This window comes from Ursus americanus, chromosome 6, assembly GCF_024610735.1.
Source record: "Ursus americanus isolate L20-20 chromosome 6, mUrsAme1.1.p, whole genome shotgun sequence".
NCBI classification, from domain to species: Eukaryota; Metazoa; Chordata; class Mammalia; order Carnivora; family Ursidae; genus Ursus; species Ursus americanus.
Window position 1 is genome coordinate 46900749 of NC_142132.1, and position 13128 is coordinate 46913876.

A 13128-nucleotide genomic window follows, 5' to 3' on the forward strand; every position below is an offset into this window, starting at 1 on the left:
CGGGGAGGAGGCCGTGCCCAGGTGCACAGGGGGCCCTCGCGGACCACAGCCCGCTGCCTGCTGCACGCATGGGCAGGGGGACTGTCCCGAAGGCCTTGAAGCTCGAAACACCTACGCTCTTTCTCCCCCAGCTAGAAAGTCACTTCCGTGGGGGCAGCGGCCTTGCCTCCTGGTCACTGACGTTTCCCACACGCTCAGAAGAGTGCCGTACACAGGCAGTGCTGCATAACCCACTCACAGGGGCCGGCGGTCGGGCAGGAGGCTCTGCTCACACGGTGGGTTTGGGGAGACCCGGAAGCTTTTCTCATTAGCCACGTATTTATGATATTTCTAGGGAAAGAGGACACACATCCCTGCCCGAGTGGCACCCCATCCCACCCCTCCATCGTGGCTGCCACCCGGGCCCCTTCTGCGCAGCGTCCTCCCTGGGTCCCGCGGCTCCCTCTCTGGGCACATTCCAGCCTTAGACAAAGGGCACATTTTCAGGGATCATAATCCCTTGCTGGTTTGTTTTTTTCACCAGTTGTCCCCTCCCTCCTTCTTCCCATCCAGGGCATTCCTGTTCCCAAACGGGAGCCACTTTCCAGGCGAGCGAAGGCCAGGCTCGCACTGGCTCCCAGGAGTCCTGCGAGCTGGGCCAGGGAGGCCCACTATAGACACGGACACAGAACCTTCTCGGCACGGACTGCACCAAGGCTGCCAAGGGGGTGGGTGCTTGGGGCTCGAGCTCCAGGCTGCCCTCCTGCTGGCCGGCCTACAGGGAGCCACACTGTGCCTTCAGGAACGGGGAGGAACCCTGCCCCAGCAAGGGGCAGATACCGTGTGCGCGCACACACGTATGGGGGGGAGCAACGCACACATACGGGCACGCACACATGCAGGGACACATCCCAGAGGGAAGAAAAGAGACGGAGACAAACCCAGCAAAGAGCCAGTAAGAAAGAGGGAGGCGCCAAGAGACAATCTAACACCGAGAGAGTGAGGAAAAGGCCCACAGAGAACATCTGTGGGAGGGCATCCCCTGGAGTTGTGCGGACCCACTGCCCTGGGCAGGACACACCCAAGAGAGCCACGGAAGGAGACAGACAGAAATGGGTGCCTGAAAGAGCCACAGAGGGTGGAAGGAGAAGTATGTCAGGGAGGGCCACACGGGGAGGACAGGGAGCCAGGGCCAGCAGGGGGTATGGAGGTGGCCGCGGGGCAGACACACAGAGCTTGCTGCAGATGCATGAGCTCCAAGCCCCGGCAGACTCTTCTGGGAAGACCGGCTGTCACTGGCGCCCTCCTTCCCTGGCCAGGTGTCGCAAGGCTGGTGTCTAGGAACCGAGAAAGACAGGCTGCGGAGCCCCGAGTGACCCTACCATGTCCTGTGAGGAATCCCCTTGCTCTGTGCCCTCTGAGACTTAGCGAGGTGCCTTGGGTGAAGCATGCTGACCCTTGTCCCTTCCAGCCTTGCCTCCCGCTCGTGCTCGTGGGGAGGCCTGGGGAGGAAGGTTGGGCTGAGCGGGAGGTGGCAACCCCCCCCCAACCAGGGGGGCAGGAGTGCAAGGAAGCATCCATGCTCACCTCTAATGACCCGGGTCCCTTTGAACAAGCACCTTCCTGTCCCTGGGCCTCAGTTTCCCCTATATAGAGGAGATGGGATCTGTTGGCTCCTTAGCGCCCTGGCCCCTCCCATGCCATGTCTCTGGAATGTCACATTTAGCAGGTGCCTTGTGTATGTGCCTTCTGTGTACCTCTCTCCATCCCAGCCCCGTTTCTGAAGGAACTCGTTGGCCTCTTCCAATCCCCGCGCCCAATGGGCTTGCACTTTAAAGCCCAGATGTGCGGAAGTACATCTCAGCGACAGCCGGGCTTCCCGACACGGGCACCCCTTCCCTGGCAGCACCCAGGGGAGCAGAACCACGACCTGACCACCTTCTGTCTCTGGACCCTGACACGCTGCATTTCAGTGACAGTTCAGTGAGAAGTGACGCGCTGTGTCGTTCAACAGGTAAAATGTCTGCTGGCTCCTCGCTGGCCGTCACAGACAGCGCGAGCCACCGGGCCTCATCACACACCACTGCTCCCACTCACGTCTCTGCAGCCAACAACTGGGCACTGGGGACTGGCGGTGCCTTTTGTCTTCACTCACACTGTTCCACCTACTTTGTCTCCGCCCTTCCCCGCCCCTCGCAGTGGCATCCCTGAAGCCGAGCCCCGCTGGCTGCGAGAGCCGTCTGAGTTGACGCTAGGAAGGGCTCTGGGCCCCGATCCGGGCAGACCTCACCCAAGGCTACGTCAGCCACTTCGGCTATCCCAGCCGAGCCTTGGGAACACACCGACCACCTGCCTAGTCCTCCCGAGCCCTGGCAAGGAGGCCTTCTTGTTCTCATTTTACGACCAAGAGGAAGAGCCTCTGGGAGGTCAGGGACTTGGCCTTACGCACCACTTGGGACCTGAAGGTTCAAGATACCTGGACTGTTGGAGACAAAATAAACCCATCTCCAGGAAGCCACCTCTGATCTTCCTAGTTGCCAATGGCTCTTCCCTGGTAACACCCAGAGCTCTGGGCCTTGGGTCTGGCTGGGCTCAGGCTTGAAAGTCAGACGGAGCAGGGTTCAAGTTCTGACCCCATCTCCCAAGGGCTATGTGACCATGTGACTTAACTTCTCTGTCCCATAGCTTACTCATTTGCTAAACACAGTTTAGGAAGATTAAATTAGATAATGTGTATAAAATATATAGGGCAGGTGTTAACACAACTGTCATTAAGACTCCCTTAAAACACTCGTGTGCGCGTGCACACACACACACACACACACACACACACACGGCAATATCACAGTGACCAACAGCAAGGATTGGGCTGTTGATCTTAACTCCTGGCTGCATGACCCTGGGCAAGTTACTTCTCTCTCTGTTTGCTGGTCAAGCTCTATTCTTAAATTTCTTCCTATTACTCTCCAGAAGACCCGTAACCCCTAAAAAAGCAGGTTATCCTTGGAGCCTGAGGGATTTGCTGGCAACTGGGACACACAGGCTGTCCCCTGACCCTTTACCCCTCTTCTGCACTCACAGCCACCAAGCTCCTGCCACCTCCCAGAAGGTCCACAGCCAAACCCCCTCTGACAGAGCCAAGAGGGTCCAGCATGGCCCAGCCCCGGGGAACCGTGCACCAGCCCCAGGGGGAGGGGGCCTGGTGTCCCTGGTCAGCTCATTCTTCGTGCAGAGCAGGCAGATCTAGAAAAGTCATACTGCACGGAGATTAAGGGCCTGTAATTCCTGTTGAATCTGCCATCTGACTCACTGCCTCCTGCCCCGGCTGGCCACACAGTCATTACCATTTAAACACCTGAATTACCAAACTGCCGGGCACCAAGGGCTGGCAGATCATTTACTTGCATTACCAAAGGCCAATTCGGGGGAAGGGTCCATTCTCTAGCCACTGGGTGTCCATCTGCCCACAGAGCTGGGAAGGCACCAGAAGGGCCCGTGTACTGATTGATCGGTAATGGAAGATTTCAAATGATTGTTCAGAGTTTGCGTCTTCCTTCCTTGCGTCAAAAAGATGCTTCACGTGTCGGCAGTGAGGGCTGGGTGGGACGAGCCCTACAGGGGAGGCAGGGTCAGACAGCAGAAGTGCCTATCCTGGCTTTGCTCTTCCCCCCAGAGATTTTTTCCCCCTAACCCCCTGCCTCAGTTTCCCTCATCCATTACACGGAGATGCTGCTGGCCCCCACCTCAAAGAGCGTCAGGACCGAGGGCAGGGCTATACTCCCTGCCGGCAGTGTGACTGCTCTCGTTATTAGTACCGACCGAGGGCTCTGTGGCTCCCCTGGCCTCCGCCGTTTAGTGACAGGTGTGTGGCGGGCAGGGATTTCCTCGTGTCCCTGAGGCTCTAGGGTGGGGTGTGTCCCGAATGCGTGTACCAGCATGCCCCCAGAGGCTCCCACTCCTCTGCAGGTAGGCCCTGAGCGTCTTCGCCCACTGTGTCCTCACTCTGTGCCCCGACGGGCATCGTCTACCCCCGGCTCGGAGGAAGTACTCTGGGCTGCTCCGGGCTCTGCCCCCATCTCCCCAGGCCTGGCCCCCCTCTCCTTGGCTCTGCTATGACCTGGGTTCTCCTTCCTCAGATAGCCAAGCCAATGCCCTGTGCTCTTCGTGCAATCCGCACGCTCGGGGAACCTACCACGTGCTGCTCAGCCCCCCGACGATGAAGGAATAGTCTGTACCGCTCGTTCACTCGATAGGCCTATGGCCTACAGGGCACCAGGCTGAGCCCCGGGCTGCCTCCACAGCCAGCCCCAGCCTCACTCTGTCCAGCGGCCTTCCTGCTGCTCCTGCCACAGGAGAGGGCCCAGGTGTGTGCTCACTGGTGCTCTGGTACAAATACCATCACCTCGGCCACCTCCCCCTCCCCCACCACCAAGCATGAGCTCAGGCTGCACGAACACACACATATGCAGCGGGCACTCATCCGGGGTCCTGGTGGGGGCTATACCCTGACCTGAGGCTGTGCTTTTCCTGTCTCACCTTCAGCCCCACCTGAAATCCTTGAAATTCTTAGAGTGTCATTCTGTTCCAATCAGCCTCCTCCAGGAAGCCTTCCATATCTCACACTTCCCCGAGAACTCCTTCTCTTTGATCTCAGCACCTTCCTGGCCCCAGGGCACTGGGTGTGACTAATTCTCCCTGCCAGCGATCGTTGGCCTAGACTGTGCCAACCTGACGGCTGGCATGGGGTCTTCGGTTGCCTTATCTCCCCAAAAGCTGAGCACAGATCCATGCAAACAGTAGGTGCTTACTAAATACTGCTGCCTTACTGACTACAAATGGAAAGTGTAGGGAGGAGGGGCTGGCTTTTGCAAAGGTCTTGAGGTGGGTCCTGCACCAGGCGCCGGCTGTGAACTGAGGGCCCGCTTGGGCTCCCGGCCCAGGGAGGAGATTAAGCCGCCCACTCCGGCCCACACCCAAGCCTGGCTGTGCGAGCTGGATGCCAGTGGTCAGAGGAGCCCTGGTCCCTCATCGGAGTGACAGCATAGCCCAGACTCTACGCCCCAGGTCCTGACATCATCCCAGGTCGGGGGGCAGGGTGAACGCCCCAGCAGTGAATAATTCCTCCTCTGTCACCTGCCAGGCCCCAGCCACCTCAAACGAGGTCTCATTAGGACAGGGCCGGCATTCTCACCTCTGCTTATTAACTCCCTTGAGCACCAGCGAGTGGAAAATGGGAGGGAGCCAGGGAGTGAGAGCCTTTTTCATTTCTGGATCATGTTGCCCTCAGCGTGGATATTCCTGGAAACTTTCCATGGGGGCTGTCCTGGCTGGGGTGGGAGCGCTGGGAGCCGAGCAGGGGCTGTTGATTTAGGCTGACAGTGCAGGTCAAAGAAGGGCCCAGTGTTCAGGAGCAGGCAGCCCCTTGGTCCCTGTCCTGACATGGCCTCACTTCTTCCCAGGGGCTGCAGAGGCTGGTGGAGGGCTCAGGGCCGGTGGGGCCATCCATCCCAGACAGACAGCCCAAGGAGAGGTGTGGTGGATGGCCAGGCACTGTCCAGAGACCAGACTGCAAGCCGAAAGGCCTGGGTTCCAGCACTGCACCCCCCTTCTCCCTGCATGACCTAGTAAGTCATTTTCCACCTGGGGCCTCAGTTTCCCCACCTAGAAAAGGAAGGTGCTCCACAGGGCCACTCTCCAGTTCGGACACTCCAGGCTTCCATGTCTGCTAACGGATAAAGCTCCAATGCCCCTCAGAGAAGCCAGGTGACCCCGCTCTACTCTGCCTCCCTCGGCCGGCTCCAGGTTAGTGGTCCTTCTCAGCTTCCAGAAGAGATGTCAGATCTGAGTGGACGCGGCAGATGCCTGCTGATCTAAAGGGCTCCTGGAAGGCCCAGGGGAACCGCCACTCAATGGCACACTGCGCCCAGGGAACAGCTTTTCTGTCCCTGGGGCTCTGGGGCTGGCAGGTGGCTGATGACCCGAGTGCTCTGTGTCCAGAGGGAATGGGGCTGAAACCCAGAGGTCTGCCTCAGGGATCCTGGCAGAGAGGACCCCCAGGGGACGTCCTTCTGACTAGCACAGACTTGGAAGAGCAGGAAGAGCCATTACAGATTGCTGAACCCTGGTGTATTCATGAGAAAACTCAGCCACAGGGAGGGACGGCTTTGTCCTGGTTCTACCAGTGAGGCTCTGACGCTGTCCAGGGCCCAGCCTCTAGGCCGGCAACCTGTGACAGGCCCCACTGTGTCCCAGACTGGCCTGATCATAGGCGTTAAAATGGGGCACTGGTCACAAATTCAGAGCCCTGGGTCCCAGACCCACAGCAGCAGACTTCAAGGGAGAGGCCTGAGAAGCTTCACTGGACCAGCGCCCCGGTGATGTTGGCACTTGGGGGAAGTATGGTGTCTCCATCTTGAAGTGCCGTCCTGAAAATTTCCACGGGAGAGCTCCAGAGAGCACCTGGGAGGCCAGGATCCCTGGGGAGGGAAGTATCTGAGTACCAGACTCGATGCCAACCCCGGGCAGATGTTCCAGTGCTGAGGGGTGGGGGGTAGCTCCCTGAGGGCATCCATCGTCCATTTCCAGAGAAGACTCGTGCCAGCCAGCCATTGCTGCGTATCTGTCCCCCTTGCAGGCAGGCTTCTCCCTGTTTATAGATTTTCCTCATCTATAACCTAACAGAGGGCATCGGACATGGAGTAACTCGTCCAGACTCACCCAGCGGATAGGTAGCAGGGCAAGGGCTTAAACCCTGAACCACCTATTCCTGAAACCCGTGCTTTAACCACACGTCACACTGTGCCCCTGACCACACTGAAATTCACGTGCATGTGCAAACCCCTATGGGAGGCGGTGAGCTCTCCAGTGGTGGAGGTGTGCAAGCAGCAGTGAGAGGAGCCCCCGGCAGGCATGGGATGACCCTGACCAGCCCTCCCGGAGCTGCGACTGGGGATGGGCCGAGCTGGCTAAAGGATGCAAGGGTTTTTATTGTGTTTCTTCCACTCACAGATCATTTACAGGTTTTAGTTCATCAAAGTTCTCCTGGCTCAATCCTTGGCCACCCTGGAGCTGCAGGGCAGAGAGGGCATTTGCTGGGGACAGAAAGGATGAGGGCGCAGGGGGCTGGCTCCCCCGGCAGTGACAAGGACGGGGGTCTGGGGACTGGCTGTGGTAGGGAGTCTGGCTGGGGGTGGGGCTGAGAGAGAGCTCAGCAGGGGCCACCCAGCGAGAGCTGTCCCACCGGCCAACCCAAGTGTGGGCCAGACGGAGGAGGCAGCATGGGAGCATTCCATGCGGGTTCTGAAGCAGAGATGCTTCCATGAGTGCCAAAAGAGGCCCCCGAAGAGCCTCAGAGAAGCAGTGGAGGGTCCCAAACAGCTGTGAGGCAAGACATGCTGCTTCCCAAACCGGAACCGAACAGGGTGAGAAGCACTTAACAGGAAAGACAGATGTGAGGGAAAAGCTTTCACAGATTCCCATTAACTAGCCTGGGGGGCCTGGGGCTGGTGCACCCCAGACAGTTTTCTGGGAGCTTTGTGGTCCCCATAACCCCAGGGCTCTGGAAGGTCCTCGGGGCAGTTTGCCCAGTAGCCTCGGCAGACGGACACCTGCAGGCCCCACTGAGGTCACTGTCTCCTCCCTGTGCCCGCACTGGCCACAGCGCAGACCTGAGACACCTGACAGCTAGACGGGATGCCTAGGGAGCTGGGGCTGGAAGGACAGACGTGCACAGGCAGCACACAACACATCTGCCACGGAGCCTGCGCAGAGCCTCAGAACCCTTCTTAACACAACCCCCCCCCCCCCAATACATTAAGAACCGGCAAACCAGAGAACCTCCTCGCCATCCCCAGAGAGAGCTGAGGGCGCACCGGCTGAGTGCCTGCTGGCTCGCTGCTCTTCAGCACAGGCGCCCCAGGAACTGGGCCCGGGACATGGTTCAGTCTGTCCCGCGCCTTTGAGATGCTTTGGGTCCAGCAGGGGCGCCAGCAGTGGCTGGCTTGGAGGTGCAGACGCAAGAAGCCATGGGTGCATGGGGCTGAAGGAGGGGACAGATGCGTCTCACTGGGCTAGCTCAGCCCCCACGAGCTCTGCAGCCCCCAGCCGGCAGGAGGAGGTGGCCCCTCTGAGGGGGTCCTCCTTGGGCAGTGGCTCTAGCCCTGCCTGTGGTGTGGGGAGGACAAGTCCAGCACCCGAACCTTCCAAGACGTCCTGCCACGATGCCTGACCAGAGGCAAACGAGAGTCCACCTGTCAACGGAGGAGGCCGCAAAGTGCTGCGGGAGGGGGCTGTGGGAACTAAAGGCGACAACTAGCTCCTGAGAGGTCCCTCCAGGCTGGCAGGGGTGGGGCCAGGCTCTGGGGAGACAATTCCCTCCTCCCCCTCCTGCTTCCGAAGCTAGCCCTGCCCCAGGCATCTCCCCACCCTGTGGGAATCCTCCGGGTTCCCGGGAACACACACTTTGGGCCTGCTGCAGTTCAGAATGCGTCCTGGATGGTGCAGCAGTGACGGGAGGACAGGGGCGTCCTCTCTTCCTGGGAGGAGCTGGGTGCTCTAACCCCCTGAACCCCAGTGTCCTAGGCCACAGGCTGTGTCTGAAGTGATGAGGGGCAGCGTTGATCCCCATGCGGCACAGCCTGTGACTGTCCCCTTGGTCTAGGGCTGTTTGGGGCTGAGGTAGGGAAGCGCCAGGAGTACTGGAACCCCCTGTGAGGGGGATCCCCTATTCCTCTTGAGGTCTGGTTGCCTAGGTCCTAGCCGCAGTCCTGCCTGCCCCAGTTTGCTTTTATGACCGGTGTGGCATGCCCCTGTCTTATTTTGAATGGCAGGACGGTGGCAGCCTGGCTCCCTCTGCCAATTCTCATCTGCAAGATTTCCTTCCCTAGCCTCAGTTTCCCCCCAGCAAATGAGGAAACCACATGTGGCAACTGAACACGAGTCTGCACGTGGCGTGTGTGTTAAATACACACCAGGTGTCAAAGGAAAACAGTGTGAAAGAGCCAGTATGTCATCCTTCCAATACTGAATCAAGACAAAAGCAAAGACGAGGTGGGGCCAGTCTGGCGAGCACTCTGAAGGGCCTAAGAGCATAAAGAGGGTTTCGGGTTCAGAAGCGGTCAGGGAGGAAATGACCAGGGCCTCTGGGAAGTGGAGGCTGCAGGGCCCGGGGGGGCAGCGGGCAGGAGGCCACGTCCGACCTTCTGGAGGAAGCAGGGCTCGAGGAAGGCTCCAAAAGGTTCAGGCTGCCCAGCAACAGGGGTGGAGGGCTTTCAAGGCAGAAGGAAGTGCAGGAGCAAAGGCGCAGCCGTGGGGACGGGTGATAAAGACGCGGAGGGGGTGGTAGCCCAGGGCCCTGGCGGACGGCTAGGGTGTGATGCGGCCATGTGAGGAGCCTGGGGCAGATGGTGGTGGCTTGGAGCGCCAGGTGGAGTCCGCTGGGCACACAGCTGGCGCTGCCAGGAAGCCTGACTGGCCGGGGATGGGGACCAAGGGAGTGCCCAGGGGGCATCCAGCGGACTGGAGACACCTGGCCACCAGAACACACCGGCCTACTTCGCAGGCCTCTGAGACCCTCCAGGCCCATGGTTCTCTGGGAGGCCACCCTCCGCCTCCTTCTCCCCTCCGGAGAGGACAGCTTATTTCTTTATGAGCGGACACGGGCTCCCGCCAGGCAGCCAGCTCCTGGACACCTCACTTCTAATTATAGCAGGGGTTTTATTAGCGCTGGAGGGAAAGGCCAGGTTCTAAGTGCCCCTGTTAGTGGACACAGGCCCCCTCTCGCTGCCCTGCTTTCGCCTGTGGCCAGAGGCCCACGTGCCCAGGACAGCACAGGGTGGCACGGTGGGTCTCTGGGGACAGGCCACACACAGGGCGCCCCCTCCGAGGCTGGGAGTGGGGGGCACTGCCTCAGATCCCTCCGAAGAGCAGGGTGGGAGGGAGCCGGGCGCTGCCAGAGCTGGAAGATCAAGGCGAAGGGCGCCAGTTGGAAGCTCGGGAATTCTCAGTTCTGCTCAGTCCTGGCGACGACAGAGGTGATGACATGGAGCAGATGTCTGAGGGGATGCCTGGCTAGGGATGCCTCTGAGGGTAAGGAGAGCAGACATGAGAAGGTCCTGGGGCTCAGAAAGAAATTCCAGAGGGAGCTCCACGGGGAGCTGTAGACATGACTAGACAGGAGAAAGCAGGTGAGCTAAGGAGGCAGAGTGGGGCTGCCCACGTGAGAAGACAGGGGAGCTGGGCAGGAGAGAGGCCCATGCACAGGGAGAACTATCTAGAAAGAGACAGAGAGAGAGAGACACACACACACATACACACACACACCTCCTTACCCCCCCAAGGGAACAGGCACCAAAGCATAGGTGTCCTGCACGGCCATCCCCTCTTCTCAGCGGCCTCCACAGCCCTCCCCAGGGGACCTCTGGGAAGGGGCTCCCCTGTCTGCTGGTCCAGCCTCCCCTGCGTCCATCCCGGAGAATCTGACGTTCTCTCTCAAACATAGGCATGCTCTGAGTGCCTGCCACCCCACCCCCGCCTAGTCTGCTGCCCGAGTGCCTGGTGCAGCCCCAGCTTGCATACTTTTGGTGATGAGGAACTCACTACCCACCCAGAAGGCAACTTAAAAGAAAAATCTCCAGACAGCTCAGACTCTTGGAAAGTTGAACCTGAGGATACCAGGGAGACAGCGCGGTTGCCACTAGGGGCCCGAGTGCTGCCAACCAGTCTGCTGGGCAAGAGTGTCCTTTCATCAGGAGTTTGCAAAGCGACAGAGCTGCCCCCTCACTCCAGCTATCACTCCGAATTACAACAGAACCTGAGAAACGATGTTCTACAGCCAGTACCATCTCCTTGACTGGTGATAGCTAATGAGGACCAAGAAAATCATTCATTCATTCACTCACGTGCTCAACGAATAAAATATCAATTGGGCAACAACCCTGTGCTGGGCACCAGGATGCAGGAGTGAACAAATAAATCATTGAATTTTCTTTACTCGTCTGACACCTGCCCTTTACCCATTTTACAGGCGGCAAAGCCGAGTCCAGGGAGAGGCAGTGCCTTGCTCCAAGTGGCCCAGGGAGCTGCCGGCGAAGGGCAGAGAGTACCACATGCTGCGGCAGGCGCTGACCATCTGTCAGCCCCAGGAAGAAAGGGAGGAGCGGCATGTCCGCCACCCGCCCCCAGCCGTTTCTAGGACACTGAGGTATTGATTACCACCCTTGCCTTGGAGTGGTTTTCTTTTCTTTTCTTTTTCCATCAAGGCTTTCTAGTCTTCCTTTTCTTTCTTTCTTTTTTTTTTTCTTTTTAAAGAATAAACTCCAAGCCTCTCCTATGATTAATTACCAGCTGCCTAATGCTCCGCCACTGGCAATTTCTGGAAAGGGAATGAATTACCTTGAAAAACACCCGAAAAGAGAACCCACCGTGAAGGAGAATTTCAGAGGTTACCCCACAATTAGCAGTGGGTTCCCCTAGCCTTAGCGAGTTGCTGGCAGGCCCTCCGAGGAGGGGTGGCCACCAGCCTTTGGGGGCCACCCTCTGGCTCCCAAGGGCAGCCAGGCTTAGAGGGCCGGGCAAAGGCGCCAGGCAGAAAGGAAGGTGGTTTCCTGAGCACCCACCTCGGGCCTGCCAGCGGCTCAGCCCCCGGTCTCTACGGCATCGTGGACCACTTAATTCCACGGTTCAAATCCCCACGCCACTACTTAGAGCTCTATGGGTTTCTTAACCACTTTGAGCCTCTGGAGAACGAGGCACTAAACACACCTCCTCACGGGATTACTGCGGGGAGAAATATGTATTTAAGGAGCGTAGTGCCTGGTACACAGTAGACTCCCACTAAGCTCTAACATTTAAAAATATTTCAGGCTTCTAAGCATCCCCATAATGGCCTTCTCAGCAGTGTTGGTATAATTATCCTCATTTTCAGATGAGAACACTGGCTCTCACTCTCACCGGAGAGAAAGGACTAGCCCAAGGTCATGAGCTGATAGCAGGGAGCTGGGCTCTCCTGCGGCCCTGCTCCCTGGTTCCAGAGCTCGGCGGTAGCATGGAGCATCCCTGGGCTCGCCTGGCCCTGTGTCTTGGGAGCACAAGGGGCCTCAGGAGAGGAGCCGAGGGCAGCAGGGAGATGATTAGGCGAAGTCTCAAGCCAGAGCAGAGACTCTGCCTCCCCTGGCTGGGCCCCAGAGCCTTGGGACAAAGGGCCCTGGCCCAAGTCAGCACTTTTGTGAAGGCCTCTCATCTCTGGGTTGGGAGCTGCAGAGTAAAGAGGGATTATACAGGTCACCCTCTGACATGGGGCCAAGTGTGATCAACCCTGAAATGCCACTCTGTGATGAGACACGCGGGTGTCCAGGCCAGAGGCAGGGCTGGGAGGCTCAGCCCCAGGACCTTCTGGCTCCAGCTCCTCTCAGGGGCTCCCCGGGGAGCCTCAGACCCTCATGATGGTGGATGACCAGTCCGCGTCCATTCTGGCATTGATGGGTGCTCAGGGTGGAGGGGCTGGTGGGAACTGAGGTGTCTAGAAAGAAGGAAGGGTCTCCCATCCTCGGCAAGAATGCTGACCTATCCCCCTGCGTGCATACTGGTACTGGGCATGCCGGCGCACCTGTGGGGGCAGGTGCTGGGAACGCCTCCCTCTTTTACAGACAGGGAAATCGAGGCACAGAGAAACCGCACAAGGTCATGGTGGACAAGTGGCAGAGCCAGGATTTGAACGCAGTCACTCTAACTCCAGAGCCCAGAGATTCGTGTGTCCTCGTGTGCGTACCTCCGTGTATTTGCGGGAGAGAAGGGGGCACCCATTTCAGCACACGGGCCCCTCTGCTCAGCCAGGCCTCTTCCTGCGCGGCTGCCATGTCGCTCGGCAGATGGGGCCCACGCGCCACGCGGTTGAGTGGTACAGACAGAGCTGCTGTGCCAAGGCTGGGGACACCAAACCTGCCCCTCTCCCTGGCTGCATTCCCCCGCCCCCTGCCCTGGCAGCCATTCTAGAGAAAGGCCAGGCCTTAGAGCCCGCTGGGGGCCCTTCCGGGGGCTGAGGAGGTCCAAGCCGGGGTGGCGGCACTTCACGCCGCCCGTGAGGACTGAGGCCCAGTCAAAGGTGCAGCATGCCCTGGCCAGCACCCGCTTCCCACTCAGGACCTGCCTACC

The 13128-nt window shown here is 59.1% G+C and overlaps 1 protein-coding gene across 10 annotated transcripts in view; it reads right to left on the reverse strand.

The window, feature by feature from the left end:
• ZMIZ1 (zinc finger MIZ-type containing 1) overlaps window positions 1–13128 on the reverse strand; it is a 234424-nt gene that overhangs the window by 132872 nt on the left and 88424 nt on the right. The gene's annotated exons all lie outside the window — the stretch shown is intronic.